A 6,000-nucleotide genomic window follows, 5' to 3' on the forward strand; every position below is an offset into this window, starting at 1 on the left:
GCTGTTTGATAACATTTTACCCACAGTAGAACTTCTTTCAGAATTGGAGCCATGTCTTCAAATCTTGTCACTCCTTTATCAACTAAATGTATGTAATATCCTCACCCCTGTTGTCGTTTCAACAATCATCACAGGATCTCCTCCAGGAGTATTTTCCATCTCAACAAATCACATTATTTGCTCATGCATAGGAAGCAACTCCTCATTCATGCAATTTTTTCATGAGATTGCAGCTATTCACTCACACACCTTCAGGCTTTATTATTTTATCTGCAGTTACTTCCTCCACTGAAGCTTTGAACCCCTCCAAGTCATCCATGAAGGTTGGTATAAACTTCTTCAAAACTCACTTTAATGTTTATATTTTGACCTTTTCCCATGAATCACAAATGTTCTTAATGTGATCTAGGATGACGAATCCTTACTATACAATTTACTTTGCCATCTATTAGATGAGTCACTGCCTATGGCACCTATGGCCTTAGAAAATGTAATCCTTAAAAATAAAACTTTGAAACTTTGACATGAATTCTTTTTTTTTAACTTTTTATTTTTTTTTTATTTTTTACAATAAACTGCGTATATTTAGAGTGTACGATTTGGTATCCCAGTGTCCCAATTTGTTCTCCCCCCCGACCCTCCCCGTTTTCCCCACTGGTGTCCATATGTTTGTTCTCTACATCTGTGTCTCTATTTCTGCCTTGCAAACCCGTTGCTTTTTACCATTTTTCTATAGTCCACATATATGTGTTAACATACAATATTTATTTTTCTCTTTCTGACTCACTTCATTCTGTATGACAGTCACTAGGTCCATCCATGTCTCTAAAAATGTACCAGTTTCATTGCTTTTTACAGCTGAGTACTATTCCATTGTATGTATGTACCACATCTTCTTTATCCATTCATCTGTTGATGGACATTTAGATTGCTTCCATGTCATGGCTATTGTAAATTGTGCTGCAATGAACATTGGGGTGCATGTGTCTTTTTGAATTAAGGTGTTCTCTGAGTATATGCCCATTAGTGAGATTGCTGGCTCATACGGTAGTTCTATTTTTAGTCTTGCAAGGAACCTCCATACTGTTTTCCATAGTGGCTGTATCAATTTACATTCCCACCAGCAATGCAAGAGCATTCCTTTTTCTACACACCCTCTCCAGCATTTACTGTTTGTCGATTTTCTGATGATGCCCATTCTAACTGGTGTGAAGTGATGCCTCATTGGAAATTAGATTTGCCTTTCTCTAATAATTAGTGATGTTGAGCAGTTTTTCATGTGCCTCTTGACCAACCATATCTCTTCTTTGGAGAAATGTCCATTTAGGTCTTCTGCCCATTTTTTGATTGGGTTGTTTACTTTTTTGATATTGAGCTGGATGAACTGTTTATATATTTTGGAGATTAATCCTTTGTCTGTTGATTCATTTGCAAATATTTTCTCCCAATCTGAGGGCTGTCTTTTCGTCTTGCTTATAGTTTCCTTTGCTGTGCAGAAGCTTTGAAGTTTCATTAGGTCCCACTTATTTATTTTTGTTTTTATTTCCATTATTCTAGGGGGTGGATCAAAAAAGATCTTGCTGTTATTTATGTAGAAGAGTGTTCTTCCTATGTTTTCCTCTAGAAGTTTTATAGTGTCTGGCCTTACATTTAGGTCTTTTATCCATTTTGAGTTTATTTTTGTGTCTGGTGTTAGGAAGTGTTCTAATTTCATTTTTTTACATGTAGCTGTCCAGTTTTCCCAGCACCACTTACTGAAGAGGCTGCCTTTTCTCCACTGTATATCCTTGCCTCCTTTGTCATAGATTAGTTGACCATAATTTATCTCTTGGCTTTCTAACCTGTTCCATTGATCTATATTTCTGTTTTTGTACCAGTACCATACTGCCTTGATCAAGGTAGCGTTGTAGTATAGCCTGAAGTCAGGAAGCTTGATTCCACCAACTCCATCTTTCCTTCTTAAGATTGCTTTGGCCATTCGGGGTCTTTTGTATTTCCATACAAATCATAAAATTTCTTGTTCTAGGTCTGTGAAAAATGCCATTGGTAATTTGATTGGGATTGCATTGAATCTGTAATTTGCTTTTGGTAATATAGTCATTTTCACAATGTTGATTCTTCCAATCCAAGAACATGGTATGTTCCTCCATCTGTTTGTGTCTTCTTTGATTTATTTCATGAGTGTCTTATAGTTTTCTGAGTACAGGTCTTTTACCTCCTTGGTTAGGTTTATTCCTAGGTATTTTATTCTTTTTGTTGCAATGGCGAATGGGATTGTTTCCTTCATTTCTCTTTCTGATCTTCCATTGTTAGTGTATAGAAATGCAAGAGATTTCTGTGTGTTAATTTTGTATCCTGCAACTTTATCAAATTCATTGATTACCTTGAGTAGTTTTCTGGTGGTATCTTTAGGATTTTCTGTGTATAATATCATGACAGCTATAAACAGTGGCAGTTTTACTTCTTCTTTCCCAATTTGGATTCCTTTTATTTCATTTTCTTCTCTGATTGCTGTGGCAAGGACTTCCAAAACTATGTTGAATAGTAGCGGTGAGAGTGGACATCCTTGTCTTGTTCCTGATCTTAGAGGGAATGCTTTCATTTTTTCACCATTGAGAATGATGTTTGCTGTGGGTTTGTCATATATGGCCTTTATTATGTTGAGGTAGGTTCCCTCTATGCCCACCTTCTGGAGAGTTTTTATCATAAATGGGTGTTGAATTTTGTCAAAAGCTTTTTCTGCATCTATTGAGATGATCATGTGGTTTTTATCCTTCAGTTTGTTAATATGGTGTATCACATTGATTGATTTGCATATATTGAAGAATCCTTGCATTCCAGGGATAAACCCCACTTGACCATGGTGTATGATCCTTTTAATGTGTTGTTGGATTCTGCTGGCTAGTATTTTGTTGAGGATTTTTGCATCCAAATTCATCAGTGATATTGGTATGTAGTTTTCTTTTTTTGTAGTATCTTTGTCTGGTTTTGGTATCAGGGTGATGGTGGCTTCATAAAATTAGTTTGAGAGTGTTTCTTCCTCTGCAATGTTTTGGAAGAGTTTAAGAAGGATGGGTGTTAGCTCTTCTCTAAATGTTTGATAAAATTTACGGGTGAATCCATCTGGTCCTGGACTTTTGTTTGTTGGGAGATTTTTAATCAAAGTTTCAATTTCATTCCTTGTGATTGGTCTGTTCATATTTTCTATGTCTTCCTGATTCAGTATTGGAAGGTTATACTTTTCTAAGAATCTGTCCATTTTATCCAGGTTTTCCATTTTATTGACATACAGTTGCTTGTAGTAATCTCTTATGGTGCTTTTTATTTCTGTGGTGACCGTTGTAACTTCTCCCACTTCATTTCTAACTTTATTGATTTGAGTCCTCTCCCTCTTTTTCTTGATGAGTCTTGCTAGAGGTTTATCAATTTTATTTATCTTCTCAAAGAACCAGCTTTTAGTTTTATTGATTTTTGCTTTTGTTTTCTTTGTCTCTGTTTCATTTATTTCTGCTCTGATCTTTATGATTTATCTGTATCTACTTGCTTTGGGTGTTGTTTGCTCTTCTTTCTCTAGTTTCTTGAGGTGTAAAGACAAATTGTTTATTTGGGATGTTTCTTGTTTCTTGAGGTAGGATTGAATTGTTATAAACTTCCCTCTTAGAACTGCCTTTGCTGCATCCCATAGGTTTTGGATCATTGTGTTTTCATTGTCACTTGTTTCTAGGTATTTTCTGATTTCCTCTTTGATTTCTTCAGTGATTTGTTGGTTATATAGTAGTGTATTGTTAAGCCTCCATGTATTTGTGTTTTTTACAGTTTTTTTCTTGTAATTGATTTCTAATCTCATAGTATTGTGCTCAGAAAAGATGCTTGATACAATTTCAATTTTCTTGAATTTACCAAGGCTTGATTTATGACCCAAAGTATGATCTATCCTGGAGAATGTCTCATGTGCACTTGAGAAGAATGTGTAATCTGCTGTTTTTGGATGGAATGTCCTATAGATATCTATTAAATCCAGCTGATTTATTGTGTCATTTATTGTGTTTCCTTCTTAATTTTCTGTGTGGATGAACTGTCCATTGGTGTAAGTGGGGTGTTAAAGTCCCACACTATGATTATGTTACTGTTGATTTCCTCTTTCATAGTTGTTAGCATTTGCCTTATGTATTGAGGTGCTGCTATATTGGGTGCATATATATTTATAATTGTTATCTCTTCTCTTTGGATTGATCCCTCAATCTTTATGTAGTGCCCTTTCTTGTCTTTTGTAACATTTTTTATTTTAAAGTCTATTTTATCTGATATAAGTATCACTACTCCAGCTTTCTTTTGATTTCCTTTTGCATGGAATATCTTTGTCCATCCCCTCACTTAACATCTGTATGTGTCCCTAGGTCTGAAGTGGGTCTCTTGGAGACAGCATATATATGGGTATTGTTTTTGTATCCATTCAGCCAGTCTGTGTCTTTTGGTTGGTGCCTTTAGTCCATTTACATACAAGGTGATTATCGATATGTATGTTCCTATTACCATTTTCCTAATTGGTTTGTTTTTGTTTCTGTAGGTCCTTTTCTTCTCTTATGTTTCCCACTTAGAGAATTTCCTTTAGTGTTTGTTGTAAGGCTGGTTTGGTGGTTCTGAATTCTCTTAGCTGTTGCTTGTCTGTAAAGCTTTTGATTTCTCCCTCGAATCTGAATGAGATCCTTGCTGGGAAGAGTATTCTTGGTTGTAAGTTCTTCTCTGTCATCACTTTAAATATATCGTGCCACTCCCTTCTGGCTTGTAGAGTTTCTGCTGAGAAATCAGCTGTTAACCTGATGGAAGTTCCCTTGAATGTTATTTGTTGTTTTTCCCTTGTTGCTTTTAATAACTTTTCTCTGTCTTTAAGTCTTGTCAGTTTGACTCCTATATGTCTTGGCATGTTTCTCCTTGGGTTTATCCTGCCTGGGACTCTCTATGCTTCCTGGACTTGGATAGCTATTTCCTTTCCCATGTTAGGGAAGTTTTCAACTATAATCTCTTCCAGTATTTTCTCAGGTCCTTTCTCTCTCTCTTCTCCTTCTGGGACCCCTATAATGTGAATGTTGGTGCGATTAATGTTGTCTCAGAGGTCTCTTATGCTGTCTTCAGTTCTTTTCATTCTTTTTTCATTATTCTTTTCTGCATCAGTGATTATCACCATTCTGTCTTCCAGGTCACTTATTCGTTCTTCTGCCTCAGTTAATCTGCTATTGGTTCCTTCTAGGGTATTCGTCATTTCAGTTATTGTGCTGCATATCTCTGTTTCTTTGTTCTTTAATTCTTCTAGGTCTTTATTAAACTTTTCTTGCAACTTTTCAATCTTTGCATCCAATCTTTGTTCAAAGTCCTGGATCATCCTCACCATCATTATTCTGAAATCTTTTTCCAGAAGAGTGCCTACCTCCTCTTCATTTAGTTGTTTTTCTGGTGTTTTATCTTTTCCCTTCATCTGGTACAAAGTCATTTGCCTTTTCATTTTCTCTGTCTTTCTGTGGCTGTGATTTTCAGTTCCACAAGATGAAATACTGCTGATACTGCTTGATTCTGCTGTCTGCCCTCTTGCGGAGGAAGCTGTCTAGGAGGCTCATGGGTGTTTCCTGATGGGAGGACTGATGGTGTGTTGGACTGGGTGGATGGAGCTCAGTAAAACTTTAATCCAATTTGGTGTGTGGAGCTCAGTGACACTAATCTGCTTGTCTGCCAATGACTGGGGCTGTGTTTCCCCCCTGATGGTTGTTTGGTCTGAGGTGCCCCAGCACTGGAGCTTATAGGTTCTTTGGTGGAGCTAATGGTGGACTCTGGAAGGGTTCACGCCAATGAGCACTTCTATGAACCCCTGCTACCAGTGCCCCTGTCTCCTTGGTGAGCCACAGCTGCCCCCCACCTTTGCAGGCAATCCTCCAACACCAGGAGGTAGGTCTGGTTCAGTCTTCTATGGGTCATTGCTGCTTCCCCCTGGGTCCTGGTGAGCACACT

This window comes from Hippopotamus amphibius, chromosome 9, assembly GCF_030028045.1.
Source record: "Hippopotamus amphibius kiboko isolate mHipAmp2 chromosome 9, mHipAmp2.hap2, whole genome shotgun sequence".
NCBI classification, from domain to species: domain Eukaryota; kingdom Metazoa; phylum Chordata; class Mammalia; order Artiodactyla; family Hippopotamidae; genus Hippopotamus; species Hippopotamus amphibius.